Here is a 23,544-nt window from a genome sequence, read left to right on the forward strand (position 1 = left end):
CCTTTCATTTCGGGGGGGCTCCCCCCTTACTTTGGCCTTCCACCCTAATATTGGGCCTAACCCCTAAGAACCCTGACCCCTAACACTACGGCTCCCACGGATCTAACCCTAACCCCTACCCCAAAAAACCCTAGAAACCCTAACCTTAAAACCCTTACAGTCCTAACCTGATAAAATTTACCACACTAGACCTACGCCTAAAAGCCCTAACCCTAAAAATTAAGACCCTCTAAACCCTAACCCAAAAAGTAAAGATTCTCAAAGCCCTAACCCTGGAGACCCTAACCTTAATTTTTTTTTTTTTAAGACCTTAAAACCCTAACTCTAAATACCTGACCATAACTAAAACCCTAAGACCCTAACCCTAAAAACCCTATCAACACTAAAACCACAAAATATTTTAAAACCTTAACACACTAACCCCCAACCCCTAACCCTTATAAGTCCAGCCCTAACAACCTTAAAATCCTAACCCTGGAAACCCTAACCCTGAAACCCAACCCTAGTGCCTTAGCCCTGAAACCTTAAAACCGTAACACCTTGTTAGAAACACTCTGTAACCAATAACATAGGCTCAGGCAAGGATCTCAGTGAAGTAGTATTTTTATTCACGATTGCAATGGCAGGCGTCCCACAAACTACCTACTAGTTCCATAACACAGTTTTTATAAATTTTTTTTCCTTTCGGTGACCAGGACCCTCCCCAGTATCCCCATTGACTGGGTAATCCAGGTTCACAATCTATCCGGTGCTTCACTGAAAATACACAGCTGCTGGCCTGTTACAAGTCAATTTTCTTTTTTCCTTGACTGTTTTCCTCTTTGAGGTGGTAATGTTTCTTACACCGTGATTTCCACCCAATTGCTCTAAGGATTCTGGTTGTCTGCATTTCACAAGGTTGTCTGGTAAGCTTTCTTCTCACTGCAAGCATATCTCAATACCACCTTCCTTCCCTCTAAACAAGGTAACTCTGTGCAAAAACATTTTTATTCCCACAACCTTGATCCCCTTACCCTAAAATCCTTATTCCCTTTAACCCTAACAACTCTAACCACAACCCTAACCCTTCATATCAACCCCCCGACGCTAATGACACTGACTAATGATCCAAACCCCAAACTGCCCCTAACCCCAGGCAACCGACAAAGAAACTGACACAAAGCTGAAAACTACAAAAAAGGCAAAACCCTGGATACAGACCCCAAATCACAAACACGCGACCAAAATGCTACAGAAAAGCCCCAGACGCAGGCCCCAAGCACTACAGCTAGGCCCCAGAAGCTCAAGACACATCCCAAAGCCAAAATGCAAGCCCCAAACGCTACAGAAAAGCCCCCAAACACCAGACGCAGGCTGCAGAAGTCTACAAGCGGGCCACAACCCACCCCCAGACACAGGCCCCAAGCCCCAGCCCCAGCCCCCACGCCCCAGACTCAGGCCCCAAAGGTGTACAACCAGCTCCCAACTGCCCCCCTCAAAGGGAGGCTCCAAAGCCCGCCAGAGGACCCTAGAGTGTACAAGCAGCTCCCAACCCCCCCGGCACAGGCCCCAACCCCCCCCAGACACAGGCCCCAAAGGTGTACAAGCATCTCCCCGCCCTCCCCAGAGGCACGCCCCAAAGGTGTACAAACAGCCCCACCCCCCAAGACCCAGACCCCTACAGCATAGAAGCAGCTCCCAACCCCATGCCCCCAAGGCACATGCCCCAACCCCACCCCCCCCAAGGCAGGCTCTAACAGTGTACAAGCAGCTCCCACCTCCCCCCCCAGACGCAGGCCCCAAAGGTGTACAAGCAGCTCACAACCACCACCCCCCAAAAGGCAGGCCCCAACCCCCTCCAAATGCAATCCCGAAAGGTGTACAACCAGCTCCAAACTCCCTCCCCCAGACGCAGGCCCCAAGCCCCCCCAGACACAGGCCCCAAAGGTGTACAAGCAACTCCCTCCACACCCTCCCTCCCCAGAGGCAGGCCCCAAAGGTGTACAACCAGCACCCAACCCCCCCCAGATGCAAGCCCCAAAGGTGCACAAGGCAGCTCCAAACCTCCCCCCCAACCCAGGCGTCCAGTGAACGAGCAGCTCCCAACCCCCCCCAACGCAGGCTCCTATACTGTACAACCAGCTCTGAACCCCCCCACTCCCCAGACGCAGGCACCAAGCCCCCGCAGAGGCAGGCCCCAAGGGTGTGCAAGCAGCTCACAACCCCCCCCCCCCCGAGGCAAGCCCCAAAGCCCCATAGAGGGAAGCCCCTAGCGTGTACAAGCAACTCACAACCCCTCCCAGCTGCAGACCCCAAAGCTGTACAAGCAGCTACAAACCCTGCCCAAGGCAGGACCCTCCAGTGTACAAGCAGCTCCCAACCCCCCCAAGACGCAAGTCCCAAAGGTGTACAAGCAGCTCCCAACCCACTCCAGATGCAAGTCAAAAAGGTGTACAAGCAGCTCCCAACCCCCCCAGATACAGATCCCTACATTGTAGGAGCAGCTTCCAACCCCCCCAGATGCCGGCCCTGACCCCCCCCCCAAAAACACAGTCCCCAGAGGTGTACAAGCAGCTCCACACACCCCCCAAGACACAGGCCCCAAAAGCCTAAAGATACGCCAAGAAACTAATAATGCAGGTGCCAAATGCTACAGACAGGCCCAAAAGCACAGGCACACGCCCCAGATGCTCGAGGCCGAGACGTAACTTGGCTTTCTGAATTACTGGAAAGCGGCTTTCATTCTCAGCGAGGTATGCGCAGGCTAGACAGGATGGGGCTTCAGGCACCTCTTCACCTGTGGAAACACACTGCCATCAGGCACTGCCATGCCAGACAAGCTTTTTCTGTTAAAACACCCTTCTCAGATGCCCTGCGGCATGCAAGTGACCTGCTTTGCTCCGATTCTAAAGACTAGTGTCACAGCCCACCTTGCCTGTGGCACCTGACCAACAGAAGAGAAAGCAACCATACCGTTTGGAAACCGTCACTGCACGTGCCGCTCCCTGATGCTCTGTAACCTCTTCTCAAATCCTCAGCCACTTCTGTGTAGAGCCTGCCATGACACCTGCAAAGCAAGATGGATACCCTTCGCAGTCACCTTGCGCAACTTGGCCATTCTGCTCCAACCCCACTCACGACCAGCCTGCCCTTCTCGTGCTGCTCTTCAGAGTGCAGCTTGGCCCCTCTGAGTCTGTGCAAGGCACCTGTGAAAGAAAACAAAAGCATAGGCCGCGGCAGCATCCAAAGCCGCAGCACAGCTAGGACAGGTACTCTCACCTGCTCCCTTACTCTGCCCCCTCACCTGCCCTCGAGGCAGATGCTTCCATCTGCTCTCTTAAGCCAGCTACAACACCTCTGGAATATAAACAGGACTTTAACTGTATTTTGTGTAGTTAAGTAACTGCAGTGACAACCGCACCCCTAAAATAACTGCTGCATCTGTTCATCGCTCACCTTGCCAAAACCAGCTCTGGTCGTGAAGTCCCAGGTTGTACGCTGTGTTTCAGCTTTAACAAATGAAAACAGTCAGAAGATAATCATTCAGCTGCCAGCATTAGCACCCATCCCTCAACAACACAAGGGACCCCATGGCTAATTTTATCATTTCAAAACAGCAGCCCCCTTGCCTCAGCACCTGGAAAGTAGATCAAGCCAGTCACCGGGTTGCCTACCGAGTCCTTGACAGTTCCAAAAGGAGCTCTTTCCTGTGACCTGTTTCTAAGGTTTACCCCTCTACTGGGGAGGGGAAAGAAATACAAACAAAAAATCAAAACTCCATATCTGCGAGCTTTCAAGATTCAATGACAGACCTCTCCTCTAGCACTACTCAAGCACTATGCAAACAGCTGCTCGCAAGCAGCTCAAGTCTCCCCCTCCACATTTGCCAAACACCACGGAGATGACTCTGTGCCAGCTGCCCTTCAGTACGTGCCCAGAGGCAAACCAGATGTCTTTGCCAAAACAGTCCGGACAATGTATTAGTACACCGATGGACCGCCACGTTAGTTACCATCACTAACTGCCAGGCAGGACAGCTCCAGGCCAAACACACACACACAGGCACGCTACAAACGTTACGAACAAAACACAGAACACAAGGCGCAAAAAAAAAGAGGACTCCCAGAGGGAAGCCCTACAGCGACAGCTAGTCAGAACAGGTGCCCTGCAGCAGACCCAAGGAGAGACTCAAATGTCACTACATGCGACTGGAAGCAACTGCCAGAACTGGGATGATGGAGGCATAAAAAGCCTGCCTTCAAGGCAAGAGACCAGAAGGATGGGGAGTGCAAACCCCAGAAGAAAAACGCTTCGGAAATGAACTCCCAAGACAGAGCTCCTGATGAAGCCCACATGACTTCCACAACAGCGAGGATGGAAACAGATGCCATCTGAAACCGAATATGATGCACAAGACCTGAAACACATCTGCGCTTTAAGCTGCGACTGCAAGACAAGACGTGCTCAGATCAGCCCTACGATGATGAAACAAGCATTTAGGACCTTTGGTGTGGCTAACAAGTTGCCCATCTAATCTGTCCAGTGGAAAAAGGCAATGAGGATATCAAGACCTGAGGAACGCGTAACATATGATGATCACATCAAGAAACATTTGATACAAAAAAATTACACGCACGGAAGAAGCGATCTCTTTAAGCTCCCACTGCAAGACAAGAAATGCTCAGCTTCCGATTGAGCATCAGCATTATTCCAGTGAGGTCAAGTGTTCAACACCCTCAGGACGGCTTCCCCAGGGCCTGCCAAGCACCAGGAGCACAGCACAGACAACACAGAACACAGACACCAAGCTAGAACTGCCCTGCCTGGCACGTGCTCAAGCCGTACCTGATAGAACCTCACACCCCCACACACTCTGTCTGACCGTGATCAATCCTAAAAGGCCCCATCCACAGCAATGACTTAAAAGCACAGACCCTCGCCCTATGTGTGCATTCAAAACCCGAAAGCAAACATAGCACTTGCCCCACAACTTAGCTTGGGAATGACGGGAGTCAGGTTCCATCCTCATCAAGGAACACGAAGGCTAGCCAGGACATTGCTTCCGGCACGAGGCTCCTCTTCACCTGCAGAAATAAAGTGCCATCGGGCACTGGCACACCAGCCAAACTTCTTCCAGTGAAACACCCACCTCAAAAACAAAACAGTAGTCCACTGACCTGCTCTGCTACTGAAGTCAGATAGACCAACTCCAGACAACTGCCCACCTTCCCCTGCCAACCACCCCCAAACACACAGTATTTGCCCCTGGACTTAATTCTCAGGGGTCACAATCCATCCTCAAGGTGGACCACAGAGGCCAAATAGGATGTTCCCACTATCTTCTTCATCCCCGGAAAAGAGGAGTCACCCAGAGGTGGGACCAATAGACTACCAGATCAAAACCAATGCCCTTTTCCCAACTTTTCTCCACTCACCTTCCCGATCCAGGCTTAGTGCTTCCATTTACTGTACTGAGCCAAGGTCACGTGGCTTAGACCAAGGAGAAAGAACAAACAAAAATGACAATCCACAAAACAGTCTATACCCACTCCTCTTCTTTCCTCCCCTACCCCAACAGCCAAGAAGCCCCAGACCCACGTTCCCCAACCCAGTACCACCGCTTCGCTCACCTAACATCCCAAGGAGACGCATCACCCTCGTGCCTCATTCAAGTGTCCGTGCCCATGCCCTGGGCTACAAGAAACAAAAAGAGAAGGTCATATCCGTGATGGACACACAAACAGTACAGCTCCTTGCAGAGGACTCAAACACAGAGACGAGAGCCAGAAAAAAAAAAACACACCCTCAGGTCCACAAATACCAAAAGGCCATGAATGCACAGCAGCCCCAACAGGGGTAATCACAGACTTATCCTTTACAGATGAGAACGGTGACCCTGCTCAGTCTTTCCATAATACTGAACTTATGCGGTCAAGCCCCTTCGGATGCGTACTGAAGCTCCTTGTGAAGCCTCTGGACAGTTATGCAAATGACTTGATATACCTAGAGATTAAAAGATAACTCAAAAAAAAGGAACCGTACCCCACCATTTCCCAAAAACAAGTTGGCCGGCAACACCTCCTAAGCACACCTCTATTACGTGAATTCCAAGCACTTAAAAACTAGAAGGCTGCAACATCTAAAGACTCTACAGCCACACAAACCACAGGCAAAAGCTCCAAAACTATAACAAACTGTCCCTAACCCTGAAAAAGACTACCCCTTACACACCTACTGCTGCTCTTTTCAGACACATGCTTACACAGGGAGCTTCGATGATACTTATCTCCTAAACCCTGCTCCATCACTTTGCCACCAAGGTTGTAACTTTGATAAGATTTGCCTTAATTCTGCAGAAATCATAAGGGACCCAGAACCACAAAGCAAACACACAAAGTAACATTGACATCCTGTCCATAAACATGCTATAACAATTACTCACCTGAAGAAGAGCTGCATGCAATACAGGCACCTATTACTAGATTGGTTTACTCTAACAGGTCCTACTAGTTGTTACCCCACAAAGATGGGCGTACCGGTCTCTACGTCGAAACGCATCAGTCTGTAGACTCTGACCCACCTAAAGAAACCTCCAACTGACTGAAGGAAAAACAAAGCACTTACCCCAAAGTGCAGCCCAGGCAGAATGAGCTCTCTGATGGGATGCCTGTGACTCAATTACCACTAGGCCCTGCCTGGGACCCAAAGCCAATCACCTGGGAAAGGGGAGGGGCAAAGCACAAAGTAGAAAGAGGAGAAGCAACACCTGTGGTTTATGTATCTATTTATATGGCTTAGCTCAACAGCATGCAGGGTGCAGACAAGAGAACTGGGTTGTTTCTAGAAGCAACAATCCCCATGTTTTGGCTTCAGCTTTGAATATTGAAAGCTTTTCTCCTCTACAACACCTGCCTCAGGAACCAAACAGCTTTGCAGTGACCTGCATTGCTCCTATTCTAAAGCCTATCACAGCCCACCTTGCCTCTGGCACCTGATAAACAGAAGAGAAAGCAACCACAGCAGCAAAAGCCACTGCACCCTCAGGACAGTTACCCTCATCCCCTCCTTTACCTCAGCTGCTTACCTACCCCACATGGCAGATGCTTCCACCCATTCTCTGAAGCCGCCTAGAGCACCTCTAAAAGAGAAACTGGAATTTTACTCTATCTGATGTAGTTAAAAAAATTGCAACGACAGCCGCACCCCAAAAATAACAGCTACCTCTGTTCATCACTCACCAGAGTCACTCCAGAGGTAGCTCGGGTCGTGACGTCCTGTACTGCACACTGCGTTTCAGCCTGAACAAAGGAAAACACAGTCAGAAGACAAACATTCAGCTGACAGCATTAGCACCCATCCCTCAACAACAGAGGTCACCCCATATTTAATGTTTTCGTTTCAAAACAGCAGTCCACTTGCCTCTGTACCTGCAAGTTAGATCCAAGCTCGAAAGGAACGGCCACCATCACCCATGTGCCACCTGGGAACACAGAAGGACAAAATGACCACTGTGCTTGCAAGCCTCCACCTGCCACGCTGCTCCTCTGTCCCAAACAGCCTCACCTCAGACCCTCAGAGGGAAACACCTGAATGTCTTTCCTTCGCTTCAGATAAGGGATCACCAGGCTGATAGAACTCTCACCTTCCCTCACTGCTCCGTGACACGGGGATTTCCCTGTCCAAGACTGCACGAAGCCCCTGCACAGACAAGAGAAAAGCACACCCTGAGGCACCTCACAGCCACAGCGTACCTGCTGCAATACCTCTCTCTTCCCAGCTCCTTTACTTCAGCTCCTCACCAGCTCTGAGATTCTTCGCTTCAGTTTCCCCATTGACTGGGTAATCCAGGTTCACAATCTATCCGGTGCTTCACTGAAAATACACAGCTGCTGGCCTGTTACAAGTCAATTTTCTTTTTTCCTTGACTGTTTTCCTCTTTGAGGTGGTAATGTTTCTTACACCGTGATTTCCACCCAATTGCTCTAAGGATTCTGGTTGTCTGCATTTCACAAGGTTGTCTGGTAAGCTTTCTTCTCACTGCAAGCATATCTCAATACCACCTTCCTTCCTTCTAAACAAGGTAACTCTGTGCAAAATGATTCAAAGATCATAAATCCAATTTCTTTAAGTGATTTATTCTTTATTGACGGCGCCGGATGCACGGGGGATCTTTCCGCCTATCGTGCATCCCGAAGTGAAAAGCCGTCCCAAATTTATACATCACAGTGATTAATATTTTATTAACGCCTATACATATTCATTATCTAACCCCGCCTACTCTCGCTTCTCATGCTAATCAGTTTTTTGTGTCCTGCGCCTGCGCAGATCCTCTCAGTGGTCTTGGGCAGGGGTCGTCGAGCTGTGGTCGGTGGTCTCAGAGAGGAAGGCCATAAGTCTTCCTCACAGTGTACTTTTCACCCTTGGTCAGGATTCTGCTGAATTAGCTTTCTTCCTAACCGCAAGGACTGTTTTTTCTTCGAATCTTCTGCTCATTATTTCTTATCTTGGATTCCAATGTCTTGTTCGAGATATATTGCCCGTATGTCCTATTTTGAGATACATTGTCCGTACATCTGCTTCCTGCCCTACACCTAATGTTCTGTTCTCCTTTAATAGTTTCATTCTTAACCCTTTCTTATCTGGAATCGCCTCAGCTTCCCTAATCAATCCCCCCTTTTCTTTTCCCCATGCAAATTCTTTTGCATTGCATGCCCTTATCATTAGCAGTATCGCAGTGACATACATACAAATATTCCTACTACCAATAACATAACCAGATCAGTAAAAACTTGTTCTAACTATTGAAAGTTGGGTAACCATGAAGTTAACTTATTCCATATTTCCTCAAAGCCCCATGAAATGTTATCCTTACTAATCTTATACAGAACCTTTGTTTGTTTCTATATTTCCTCTATGTCGGTAGAGACCTTTCCGAATACAAAAATTCTTCTTCCCAGCCTCTACGATATGTATCTCTCAATACCTTGCCATGTACTTTCGTCAGGGAAGCTAATATTGCCATTCGTTGTAACAATTTCCAATTCCAAACAAGTATTACAAAAGACAATATTAAACTTATACCAACTAACATCAATAGAACAATAATTGGGTGACACAATGTGTTCAAAATCCCAGTTGCAGTTGGCGACCATCCAAAGAGTTTGTCCCACCAGCTATGATCTGTGTCTTGTTTTACTCTTTGCAAAACTCTGTTTATTTCTTTTGTATCATGGTGGACAGTGATTAAAGTCTTCTCTCCATCTTCCTGAATGCCTTTTAAAATTTTGATCAGGTCTTGGTGTTTAAGTAATTGCTTCACTAGCGTGAGGTTCATCCCAATAGGTGTGGGTAATAACTTGTGATACATTGTGTGGTTGGACTTGATCAACTGGTGGGATACCACTGGTGCTGAATATAAAAAATCACACCCGATGATTCTAACAAAGTTACAAATACAAAAGTTAGAATGATTTTTGCTAGGTAGAGTTATGTTTTCCTTATCTACTTCTACAAAAGCACAAGCAGTTCTTAAACACACACACAGCCTTGACCAATATATACAAGCACAGTCTTTTGACTAGTATTTGGATGAATTTCAAAGTGGCAAACACCTTGCTCAGTGTCAAGACATACATCCTGAGCATCAATTGTGTTGCTTTCACAAATAAATCCTTGTTGTTCCCGGGTAGCACATGATTCTAGATTCACAGACTGCCATTTCCCGTTCTTCATCCGGGCCCAGGTTCTATGCTCCGAAGGATAGAGCACTGTTTCCTCATGATTTAACCCTAGTGCAACAATGGGGTGGATAACATAAACTGTAGCATTACGTATAGTAAGCACAAAGGCAGTAGCCATGTTAATAATGGGATCATAGGTAAAATTTACCAGAGTCCACCAAGATTGGAACTTCTTTTCGAAATCATTGGCATTGTCCCAAACAATCTTTCGGACTTCAGCCGGAAAAATGCCTTCACTTCCTTCCCTAATGATCAAGGCAGCCGTTGCCTGCATCCATAACTGTACCTGTATACAACTAAGAGCTAAAGATACATTATCTTGTGCCATACTAAGTGCATCTATTATTAGTCTGTGGTCCTGGTCTTCAGCCTTTTCCCATATTGGTAACACCTTTGAAACTTGCCATTGGCTAGTTCCCAATGCCAGTAAGGATGATTGCAGGGGCTGTTTTAGTTTTGTCAAATCGCTTGTTGCTGTGGCTAGCTTATTCATTAGTATTTCTGAATCAATTCCATTTAAAACTCCTAATCCTGTTCCTAGCATTCCAGTTAAGTCTCTTTGTGTTCTGCCCCTGAGGTGTACTTGCTTTTGTGACCATATTGTCCAGCCTTCTAATGATGTCTTCAGGAAAGGAGAACAGGCTGGTTGAACTGCTGAGATGTTAATTTGTATTAGCAATTCAACACGCTTGAGAGACCATTCTGGATTAAATAACAATTGTTGTTGGCCTGTGTTCCTTACTACATATGGGCCTGTTTCATAAATTTTGGGTTCCAGCTTGACTGGGGCTTGGGCATAGGTTGTAGGGGAAGGAAGTGCAATAGGGGGTCTCACTGTCGTAGGAAGTATAGCATATATTGTAAAATTTATCATGAGACTCTCGCCTTCCTTGATCTCGAGCTTTTGACCACTATTAGTCCAAAAACAGTTAACTGCTACAGTCTGTGTTAATATAAAATTATACCAACAATCTAATTTACCTGGGCGGATACAACCTTCTTGTTGGCCACTTTTGGAAGTCGGTTTTACTAAAATCCCCGTTGCTTTCTCGTGGGCTGTTCCATTAATCATTCGGCACCCTATTTCAATTTCGTCCCCTACAGTTCTTTGGTGTATCCACCCTTCCCCTAAATTTTGCCATTCTGATAATGCATGTAAATGATCACCAATTGTTCGCCAAATAACCACAACAGCTAACTTTCCATTAATGTTCTTATCCTCCGTGGTTACGGCTTCAGACCAAGGCCACCCACCATTCTCTATCATCATAGAAGCACCTTCCAATTCTTGAATCACAATTACAACTATAAGCCACAGAAATAAAACAATTCTGTTAACTAAATTTCTGCTAACTACATTACTAAATACTCCTGACCATAGTGTCTTCATTTTGCTTGACTGAACTTTAGTTTCAGTTCACCGTCACCCAGCGTTACTTTCCAGGGGGCTTTTGGAGCTTTCTTCACTCTCGAATAATGGATCCAGGCCGTTTGCTCCTTAATCTTGATGGCGGTATGTGTTGTCAGCAGCACCTGGTATGGTCCCGTCCACTTTTCTTCCAAAGGGCGACCTGCAAATGCTTTTACATACACATAATCCCCAGGTTTAAAGGGGTGGATTGGTTGGTCCAGCCCTCTAGCCCTGGTTCCTGAGACAACTTTAGATATTTGATCCAACTGTTTTTGGAGTCCTATTAAATAATTACACAAGTATCCCGACCCCAGTTGCGTCAGGTCCTCCCCGCTGAACAAAAACTGATAGGGTCTTCCGTATAATATTTCAAAAGGGCTTAGATTTTCCTTTGTCCGTGGTTTTACTCTAATTCTAAGTAAAGCCAAAGGGAGAGACTGAGGCCATGATAAATTAGTCTCTTGCCCTATTTTGGCTATTTGTTGTTTGATTAGATGATTCATCTTTTCCACTTGTCCGCTTGCCTGTGGTCTGTAAGGGGTATGGAGTTGCCAGTCTACCCCTAAGACCTTACTTACTTCTTGAACTATTTGCGCACAAAAATGAGAGCCTCTATCCGAGGACATTGCTGCCGGAATTCCGAAACGCGGTATTATCTCATTCAGTAAAACCTTAACCACTTCTCTTGCCTTGTTGGTTCGACAGGGAAAAGCCTCCGGCCACCCGGAAAAAGTATCTGTCAAAACCAACAAGTATCGATACCCCCCTTTTCTTGGCAGTTCTGAAAAATCTATCTGCCATTGTTGTCCTGGATAGTTTCCTTTACTGATTATTCCGAACTTTACCCTATTTTCTGTATTAGGGTTATGATGCAAACAAATACTGCATTGCTGGGTTACTTGTTTTACCGTAGTATACAGATTTCTTCCCACCAAGACTCGACTCAGATTTTTATATAAGGTGTCTGCTCCCCAATGAGTCTTATTATGTTCTGCCATGACCATAGGCCATATTAAATTAGAGGGTAGTACAACCCTATTATCTTTCAGGTATACCCATCCATCACTCCTTGCTTTTCCTCCCAGGTCCCCAATTAACTTTTGATCTTCCTGTGTGTACCTAGGTTCCTGTCCTTCACCTAAAGTTTGTATTTTACCGTCTGGTATTAAAGTGAGCGCTTCTGCCTCAGCCAATCCGGCCACCCTTTTTGCTTCTTGGTCAGCCAATCGGTTCCCTACCTCGAAGTCAGCGGTTCCTTTTTGGTGTCCCCGGCAATGTATAACAGCCACCTTCTCTGGGTGCTTTACCGCTTCCAACAACTTCAAAATCTCCTCAGCATATTTTATTTGTTTTCCTTGGGCCGTTAATAATCCTCGTTCCTTCCAGATAGCCCCACGTGCATGCACCACACCAAATGCATACTTAGAGTCTGTCCAGATATTTACTTTCTTTCCTGCTGCTAGTTCCAATGCCCGCGTAAGGGCAATTATTTCTGCTTTCTGAGCAGACGTCCCAGGGGGTAATGGTTTCGACTCAATTACCTGTTGAGTGGTCGTCACCGCATACCCTGCTTTGCGTTGTCCTTGTTTCACAAAGCTGCTTCCATCAGTATACCATGATTCGTCCGCGTCTTCCAAGGGCTCCTCCTTGAGATCTAGTCGGCTAGAATACACAGTTTCCATAGTTTCGATACAATCGTGGACCACTGGCTCGTCAGGAGCGTTACTAAGGAAAGAAGCTGGGTTCACAATGTTAGTAACCACAATTTCTACGTCATCTTGCTCCACCAGTATTGCTTGGTATTTTAAAAATCTTTGAGGGGATAACCAGTGTGCCCCTTTCTGCTCCAAGACTGCCGAGACAGTGTGTGATACCAGCACGGTTATCTTCTGTCCCATAGTGAACTTCCGAGCCTCCTGTATATTCATGATGACAGCGGCCACCGCTCGAAGGCAACCCGGCCAACCTTTACTTACTTCATCCAGTTGTTTAGAGAAGTAGGCCACAGCTCTCCTGTAGGGGCCCAGCTTCTGTGCCAGCACCCCCAGAGCCATCCCTTGTCTCTCATAGGAGTACAACCAAAAGGGTTTAGACAAGTCCGGTAGACCCAAAGCTGGTGCTCGCATTAACTCCAATTTAAGCTTCTTAAAGGCAGCCCGTGCTTCCCCCGTCCAGACCAATCTTGATTGGTTATTCTTGATGAGGTCATATAGGGGTTTTACAATTAGTCCATAATTATTAATCCATAGACGGCACCAACCTGTCATCCCTAGAAAAGTTCGTAATTCCTTAATGGTCTGTGGTTCTGGGGTACGGCACATAGTTTCTTTCCGTTCTGTTCCTAACTCCCTTTGTCCCCCTGAAATCTCAAACCCCAAGTAAGTTACACGTGACTGAATCAGCTGAGCCTTCTGTTGAGAGACTCGATACCCATTCAAACCCAGAAAATTAAGGAGACTTATCGTCCATTGCATGCAGCTGCTCCTATTCTCAGTGGCTATCAAAAGGTCATCAACGTATTGCAGCAGAACTCCTTCGGTGTTTGGGGCCTCCCAAACCTCAAGCTCTTTTGCTAGTTGATTCCCAAAAATCGTGGGGCTGTTTTTGAATCCCTGCGGCAATACGGTCCAGGTCAATTGAGCCTTTCGTCCTGAGTCTGGATTTTCCCATTCAAAAGCAAAAAGCTTCTGACTTTCTGGGGCTAAAGTCAGGCAGAAGAAGGCATCTTTTAAATCCAGTACGGTAAACCAAACTAAATTATCTTTTAATTTAGTCAGTAATGTGTACGGGTTGGCTACCACAGGGTGTATATCTTCAGTGATCTTATTTATAGCTCTTAAATCCTGCACTAATCTATAGTTCTTCCCATCTGGCTTCTTAATTGGTAGTATAGGAGTATTATATTCAGATTCACACTCAACCAGCAGTCCATGTTTTAAAAACTTATCCACTATCCCCTTAATTCCTTTCCTGTCTTCTAATCTTAGGGGATATTGCTTAATCTTAACTGGCCTTTCCCCTGGCTTTAATCTCACCACTATCGGGGCTGCATTTTTGGCTCGCCCAGGGATGTCAGTAGCCCAGACTCCTGGGTAAACTTGGTCTAAAATCTCCGAAGGTACTTTACCGATGGGGTCTGCTTGTATCAGCGTTAAGCTTAGCGCGGTTATCAGCTTTTCTTCTCTCACCTTTAACCCCACCTTCCCTTTTTCAAAGACAATTTCCGCTTCTAATTGTTCTAGTAAATCTCGCCCCAGCAAAGACTTCGGGGATCCTGGTAAATATAAAAACCTATGTATTCCCATCTGTTTCCCTAACTTATATTTTAAAGGCCTTAGGAAAAAGGCTTTCTCGTGCTGGCCTGTAGCTCCTATCACCGTCACAAAATCCTCATCCTCTGGTATCAATTTCTGGTTTAACACAGAATAAGTCGCTCCTGTGTCAATTAAAAACTCCACTTCCTGTCCTGATTTCCCTAGCTTAATTTTAACCAGCGGATCTGCTAGGGTAGAATCCCCCGGTCCACTTCATTGGTCGGGAGATACACTAGCTACCATCAACCTGTTCTTCTCCCATTGTTTCGGACATTCCCTTTTCCAATGACCCACTTCCCTACAATATGCACACTGATTCGGTCTCAGGGGAGGCTTTACTGACCTTCCCCTTATCCCATTCCCTTTTCCTTTTCCCCGAAAAGGTTCTTCTTGCCTCTGTAAGGCCGCAACAGTTGCCGCAGCAATAGCCCTACCCAGCCTTTGTTTCTCATTCCCTTCTCGATTCCTAAATACCCTCCATGCCTCTTCCACCAGCCTTTCTAAATCTCTCACATCCGGCTCTTTCATTTTCTGAAGCTTCCGCCTTATATCGTCCGCAGACTGACCCAAGAACAATGATACTAGCTGGACTTTACCTTCCTCAGAAGAGGGGTCTATCGTTGTAAATTTTTGCATTGCTGTCCTTAGTCGATCGAGAAATTCTGACGGGGTCTCAGTTTGCCCCTGTTTTATGGTATATAACCTAGACCAGTTTACAGACTTTGGTATCGCACTTTCCAAGGCGATCCTAATCCATTCCTGATATCTTTTTAATAACCTATAATCACCCTCATCATTATAGTCCCAGTTTGGGTCCACTCTGGGCACATATACCTCCACAGTTCCAGGTAAAACTCCTGACGTTACCTGGGTCTGTACTTGAGTTTGTGCATTCTTAATTACCAGTTGCTTTTCCGTTTCCGATAATGCTGCCAGCATTATCTCTATATCTTTCCAATCGGGATCTAAATTCTTTACAATCAGCTCAAACCTCCGGGCCACTGATTCTGGATCATCCCGGTATCCTTTCACAGCTTCCTTCCATGAATCTAACTCAGCAGTTGTGAAAGGTACTTTTATCCAAGCTGGTCCGTTAGCCCCCATAGCCTGTCGTAACGGGGCTTGAATAATGGGCCCGACCTTACTTCGGGTTCGAGCCGTGATCGGGGTAAAGTCTCCATTCCCCCAACTCTCATTTTTCTTATCTATTCTGCCGTTTCCTGAGCTCGCCCCCACGTCTCGTTCTGTTATCTGGGGCGGGAGGACATAATCCTCCATTCTCTCCTCTGACTCATTCAATTTCAAACATCTCTGCCCGATACTGCACGCCGAACAACATCTTTTCATTTTTCCTGCCCCTTCCTTCTTCATATCCTTTTCTATTGCCAGGATCAAAGGATCCTGTGGGGCTAAGTTAATTCCACACTCCTTCTACCATTCCGGGTGGTTTCTCAAAGTGAAAAACGTATCTGCGTATGACACCTCATCCCACTTTCCTTCTCTCCTTAGAAACAACATTAACTGTAGTAAAGTATTATAATTTAAGGTTCCATTCAGTGGCCATTTCCCTCACAATCCGACTTATAAAGTGGCCACCATTGATTACAATATTTTATCAACGTTTTCTTATTTTCAGTTCCACCGGGGGATCCCCCTATATCTTTCCAATGACTCAAGATACATCCCAACGGGCTTTTCTTTGGAATCCCACTACTCTGCTGCCCCCCCATGTTACAGTTCAGAATGTTTCTTGTTACACAATACAAGCCGGCAGCTTTCCACAATAACACCAAGATCCTAGTAACGTTATAAAGAGTATAATCAAAATCCCAAAGACAATAGCCAAGGTCAAGTTCCACATTTAAACACAACGTAATACCAACCTCGCATGCAAAGGTTACTTGTTTCCCAACAGCAACTGAGTGCTTTCCAAAAAACCAAATGCCGTCCTGCAGAAAACTTTTACTTTCTGACTTACAGACGACCCCAATTGACCGGTCAACCAAATAAACCAAAATAAAGAATATAATCACTTACAGTGATGGGATCCGTGTCTGCCTCCGCAGTGATCCGTTGAGTCGAGGAGTCCCTCCGGGAAATCCCGGGGGTACCCTAGGGAGTCCTGTTCCCAGCGGGTCCTGCGGTCCGACAGAGAAGAAGTCCCATCTGGGGTGCCAGATTGATTCAAAGATCATAAATCCAATTTCTTTAAGTGATTTATTCTTTATTGACGGCGCCGGATGCACGGGGGATCTTTCCGCCTATCGTGCATCCCGAAGTGAAAAGCCGTCCCAAATTTATACATCACAGTGATTAATATTTTATTAACGCCTATACATATTCATTATCTAACCCCGCCTACTCTCGCTTCTCATGCTAATCAGTTTTTTGTGTCCTGCGCCTGCGCAGATCCTCTCAGTGGTCTTGGGCAGGGGTCGTCGAGCTGTGGTCGGTGGTCTCAGAGAGGAAGGCCATAAGTCTTCCTCACAGTGTACTTTTCACCCTTGGTCAGGATTCTGCTGAATTAGCTTTCTTCCTAACCGCAAGGACTGTTTTTTCTTCGAATCTTCTGCTCATTATTTCTTATCTTGGATTCCAATGTCTTGTTCGAGATATATTGCCCGTATGTCCTATTTTGAGATACATTGTCCGTACATCTGCTTCCTGCCCTACACCTAATGTTCTGTTCTCCTTTAATAGTTTCATTCTTAACCCTTTCTTATCTGGAATCGCCTCAGCTTCCCTAATCAAAAAACATTTTTATTCCCACAACCTTGATCCCCTTACCCTAAAATCCTTATTCCCTTTAGCCCTAACAACTCTAACCACAACCCTAACCCTTCATATCAACCCCCCGACGCTAATGACACTGACTAATGATCCAAACCCCAAACTGCCCCTAACCCCAGGCAACCGACAAAGAAACTGACACAAAGCTGAAAACTACAAAAAAAGGCAAAACCCTGGATACAGACCCCAAATCACAAACACGCGACCAAAATGCTACAGAAAAGCCCCAGACGCAGGCCCCAAGCACTACAGCTAGGCCCCAGAAGCTCAAGACACATCCCAAAGCCAAAATGCAAGCCCCAAACGCTACAGAAAAGCCCCCAAACACCAGACACCCTCCCCAGAGGCACGCCCCAAAGGTATACAAACAGCCCCAACCCCCCAAGACCCGGACCCCTACAGCATAGAAGCAGCTCCCAACCCCAACCCCCCAAGGCACATGCCCCAACCCCGCCCCCCCCCAAGGCAGGCCCTAACAGTGTGCAAGCAGCTCCCACCCCCCCCAGACGCAGGCCCCAAAGGTGTACAAGCAGCTCACAACCACCCCCCCCAGAGGCAGGCCCCAACCCCCTCCAGATGCAATCCCGAAAGGTGTACAACCAGCTCCAACCCCCCCCCCAGACGCAGGCCCCAAGCCCCCCCAGACACAGGCCCCAAAGGTGTACAAGCAATTCCCCACCCTCCCTCCCCAGAGGCAGGCCCCAAAGGTGTACAACCAGCACCCGACCCCCCCCACACATACAAGTCCCAAAGCTGCACAAGCAGCTCCAAACCTCCCCCCCCAACCCAGGCGTCCAGTGTACGAGCAGCTCCCAACCCCCCCCCCCCCCCAACGCAGGCTCCTATACTGTACAACCAGCTCTGAACCCCCCCACTCCCCAGACACAGGCACCAAGCCCCCGCAGAGGCAGGCCCCGAGGGTGCACAAGCAGCTCCAAACCTCCCCCCCCCCCAACCCAGGCTTCCAGTGTACGAGCAGCTCCCAACCCCCCCCCAACGCAGGCTCCTACGCTACAACCTGCTCTGAACCCCCCCCCACCACTCACCAGACGCAGGCACCAAGCCCCCGCATAGGCAGGCCCCAAGGGTGTGCAAGCAGCTCCCAAGCCCCCCCCCCCCGAGAGGCAGGCCCCAAAGCCCCATAGAGGGAAGCCCCTAGCGTGTACAAGCAACTCCCCACCCTCCCCAGAGGCACGCCCCAAAGCTGTAAACACAGCCCCAACCCCCCAAGACCCAGACCCCTACAGCGTAGAAGCAGCTCCCAACCCCCCCCCCAAGGCAGGCCCTAACAGCGTACAAGCAGCTCCCAACCCCCTCCAGATGCAAGCCCGAAAGGTGTATAAGCAGCTCCCAACCCCCCCCAGAGGCAAGCCCCAAAGGTGCACAAGCAGCTCCAAACCTCCCCCCCCCAACCCAGGCTTCCAGTGTACAAGCAGCTCCCAACCCCCCCCCAACGCAGGCTCCTATACTGTACAACCAGCTCTGAACCCCCCCGCTCCCCAGACGCAGGCACCAAGCCCCCGCAGAGGCAGGCCCCAAGGGTGTGCAAGCAGCTCACAACCCCCCCCCCCAGAGGCAGACCCCAAAGCCCCATAGAGGGAAGCCCCTAGCATGTACAAGCAACTCAACCCCTCCCAGCTGCAGGCCCCAAAAGTGTACAAGCAGCTCCCAACTCCCCAAACGTGGGCACCTACAGTGGACAAGCACCTCTCAACCACCCCCCAGCTGCAGACCCCAAAGCTGTACAAGCAGCTACAAACCATGCCCAAGGCAGGACCCTGCAATGTACAAGCAGCTCCCAACCCCCCCCCCCCATACAAGTCCCAAAGATGTACAAGCAGCTCCCAACCCCCCCCAGATGCAAGTCCCAAAGGTGGACAAGCAGCTCCCAACCCCCCCCAGATGCAAGTCCCAAAGGTGGACAAGCAGCTCCCAACCCCCCCCAGATGCAGATCCCTGCATTGTACAAGCAGCTCCCAACACCCACCCCCAAACGCAAGCCCATACTGTGTACAAGCAGCTCCCAACCCCCATAGATACAGATCCCTACATTGTAGGAGCAGCTTCCAACCCCCCCAGATGCCGGCCCTGACCCCCCCCAGACACAGTCCCCAAAGGTGTTCAAGCAACTCCCCCCCCCCCAGATGCAAGCCCCAAAGGTGTACAAGCAGCTCCACACACCCCCCAAGACACAGGCCCCAAAAGCCTAAAGATACGCCAAGAAACTACTAATGCAGGTGCCAAACGCTACAGACAGGCCCAAAAGCACAGGCACACGCCCCAGATGCTCGAGGCCGAGACGTAACTTGGCTTTCTGAATTACTGGAAAGCGGCTTTCATTCTCAGCGAGGTATGCGCAGGCTAGACAGGATGGGGCTCCAGGCACCTCTTCACCTGTGGAAACACACTGCCATCAGACACCGCCACGCCAGACGAACTTTTCCTGTTAAAACACCCTTCTCAGATGCCCTGCGGCATTCAAGTGACCCGCTTTGCTCCAATTCTAAAGACTGATGTCACAGCCCACCTTGCCTGTGGCACCTGATCAACAGAAGAGAAAGCAACCGCAGCGCTTGAAAACCATCCCTGCACGTGCTGCTCCTTGTCACTCTCCAGCCTCATCTCAAGTCCTCAGCCACTTCTGTGTAGAGCCTGCCATGGCACCTGCAAAGCAAGACAGAGACATTTCATAGTCACCTTGCGCAACTTGGCCATTCCGCTCCAACCCAGCTCATCAGCAACCCCCCTACTTACGCAGCTCTTCAGAATGCAGTTTGCTCCTTTGAGCCTGTGCGAGACACCTGTGAAACAGGAAGAAAAGCATAGGCCAAGGCAGCATCCAAAGCCGCAGCACAGCTAGGACAGTTACTCTCATCTGCTGCCTTACCTCTACCCGCTTACCTACCCCGAGGCAGATGCTTCCATCTGCCCTCTTAAGCCAGCTACAACACCTCTAAAACAGAAAAGAGGGGACACTTAGAGTGACAGTGAAAACCACAAACCAACTTTAACTGCTAAATCTGTTCATCGCTCACCTTGCCAGAGGCAGCTCTGGGTGTGACGTCCCAGGTTGTACGCTGTGTTTCAGCTTTAACAAACGAAAACAGTCAGAAGACAATCACTCAGCTGCCAGCATTAGCACCCATCCCTCAACAACACAAGGGACCCCATTTCCAATGTTATTGTTTCAAAACAGCAGACAACTTGCCTCAGCACCTCAGAAGTAGATCAAGCCAGTCACCGAGCTGCCGAACGAGAGCTTGACAGCTCCAGAAGGAGCTCTTTCCTTTGACCGGTTCCTCCTAAGGTTTATCTACGACTGGAGAAAAAAAAAAAACACTCCACATCTGCGAGCTTTCAAGATTCAATGACAGACCTCTCCTCTAGCACTACTCAAGCACTATGCAAACAGCTGCTCGCAAGCAGCTCAGGTCTCCCCCTCCACATTTGCCAAACACCACAGAGATGACTCTGTGCCAGCTGCCCTTCAGTACGTGCCCAGAGGCAGACCGGATGTCTTTGCCAAAACAATCCGGACGATGTATTAGTACACCGTCACGATAGCTACCATCACTAACTGCCAGGCAGGACAGCTCCAGGCCAAACACACACACACACACAGGCACGCTACAAACATTACGAACAAAACACAGAACACAAGGGGAAAAAAAAAAAAAAGGACTCCCAGAGGGAAGCCCTACAACAACAGCAAGTCAGAACAGGTGCTCTGCAGCAGCAGACCCAAGGAGAGACTCAAATGTCACGACCTGTGACTGGAAGCAACTGCCAGAACTGGGATGATGGAGGCATAAAAAGCCTGCCTTCAAGGCAAGAGACCAGAAGGATGGGGAGTGCAAACCCCAGAAGAAATCTCTTAGGAAATGAATTCCCAAGCAAGCGCTCCTGATGCGACCCAGATGACTTCTGCAAGAGTGAGGATGGAAACAGACGCGATCAGAAACCGAATATGATGCACAAGACCTGAAACACATCTGCGCTTTAAGCTGCGACTGCCAGTCAAGAAGTGCTCAGATCAGCCCTACGATGATGAAACAAGCATTTAGGACCTTTGGTGTGGCTAACAAGTTGCCCATCTAATCTGTCCAGTGGAAAAAGGCAATGAGGATATCAAGACCTGAGGAGCACGTAACATATGATCATCACATCAAGAAACATTTGATACAAAAAAAATTACATGCACAGAAGAAATGATCTCTTTAGGCTCCCACTGCAAGACAAGAAATGCTCAGCTTCCGATTGAGCATCAGCATTATTCCAGTGAGGTCAAGTGTTCAACACCCTCAGGATGGCTTCCCCAGGGGCTGCCAAGCACCAGGAGCAACAGCACAGCACAGACAACACAGAACACAGACACCAAGCTGGAACTGCCCTGCCTGGCACGTGCTCAAGCCGTACCTGACAGAATCCCACGCCCCCACACACTGTCTGACCGTGATCAATCCTAAAAGGCCCCACCCACAGCAATGACTTAAAAGCACAGACCCTCGCCCTACATGTGCATTCAAAACCCGAAAGCAAACATAGCACTTGCCCCACAACTTAGCTTGGGAATGATGGGAGGCAGGTTCCATCCTCATCAAGGAACACGAAGGCTAGCCAGGACATTGCTTCCAGCACGAGGCTCCTCTTCACCTGCAGAAATAAAGTGCCATCAGGCACTGGCACACCAGCTAAACCTCTTCTAGTGAAACACCCACCTCAAAAACAAAACAGTAGTCCACTGACCTGCTCTGCTACTGAAGTCAGATAGACCAACTCGAAACAACTGCCCGCCTTCCCCTGCCTACCACCCCCAAACACACAGTATTTGCCCCTGGACTTAATTCTCAGGGGTCACAATCCGTCCTCAAGGTGGACCACAGAGGCCAACTAGGATGTTCCCAGTATCTTCTTCGTCCCCGGAAAAGAGGAGTCACCCAGAGGTGGGACCAACAGACTACCAAACCAAAAACAATGCCCTTTTTCCAACTGTACTCCATTCACCCTCCCGATCCAGGCTTAGCGCTTCCATTTACTGTGCTGAGCCAAGGTCACGTAGCTTAGACCAAGGATAAAGAACAAACAAAAATGACAATCCACAAAACAGTCTATACCCACTCCTCTTCTTTCCTCCCCTACCCCAACAGCCAAGAAGCCCCAGACCCACGTTCCCCCACCCAGTACCACCGCTTCGCTCACATAACATCCCAAGGAGATGCATCACGCTCCCAGCTCCTCTTGTGCTCCGAGCATCTCCAGCATTTCAGGAACTGGAACCGCTGACGCCTGGCGCGCCTCAGGAACGTGGCAGGAGATGTACTCTGCTGTCGCAAGGTGCTTCCAAAAAAAAAGGACTCCCAGAGGGAAGCCCTACAGCAAGTCAGAACAGGTGCTCTGCAGCAGACCCAAGTGTTAGTAATAGAAGAAGAAATAATACAATATTGTTTAGTATGTTACATTTGCGATGTACTGTTCCGAGGCTGCGCTTGGAAGATACAAAATATATGTGCAAGGGTAACATGAGAATGCACCAATTCATGATGAGGAGTAAGGAGGATTAAAAGAATGCTCAATTTGCAAGACATCTAGATAACTGGGGCTTCTTGGACTCTGGGAACTGGGTCAAACCAACCTTGCGGTTTGGACTGAGACCAAGGGCTCAGAGAGCATGCGTGAGAAGGAAAGGTTAAAAAGTTCAACTCTGATGAAGACATCTTACTTCATCCCGACGCCCACCCGGACGACCACCAGAGAGTGATACGCAAGCGCAGAAGGACTGATAAGATAATTAGCATACGAAGCGAGGCTAGGTGGAGCTAGGAAATGAATATGCATAGATGAGTTGTGAAACCTAACGCATATGTAGTATCTTAGGAGATAAAAGAGAACTAAGAAAACAAATCAGACGAAGTTAGATTTGGGCAGGCATGCCCCTAACTTCCGGCGCCTAATAAAGCACCTTCATATAATCACTTTGTGGATTATGTGTCTTCATGAACGCTAACACAAGGAGAGACTCAAATGTCACGACCTGTGACTGGAAGCAACTGCCAGAACTGGGATGATAGAGGCATAAAAAGCCTGCCTTCAAGGCAAGAGACCAGAAGGATGGGGAGTGCAAACCCCAGAAGAAATCTCTTAGGAAATGAATTCCCAAGCAAGTGCTCCTGATGCGACCCAGATGACTTCTGCAAGAGTGAGGATGGAAACAGATGCGATCAGAAACCGAATATGATGCACAAGACCTGAAACAGATCTGCGCTTTAAGCTGCAGCTGCAAGACAAGAAGTGCTCGGATCAGACCCATGAT

Source organism: Anser cygnoides, chromosome 20, assembly GCF_040182565.1.
Source record: "Anser cygnoides isolate HZ-2024a breed goose chromosome 20, Taihu_goose_T2T_genome, whole genome shotgun sequence".
Lineage (NCBI taxonomy): Eukaryota > Metazoa > Chordata > Aves > Anseriformes > Anatidae > Anser > Anser cygnoides.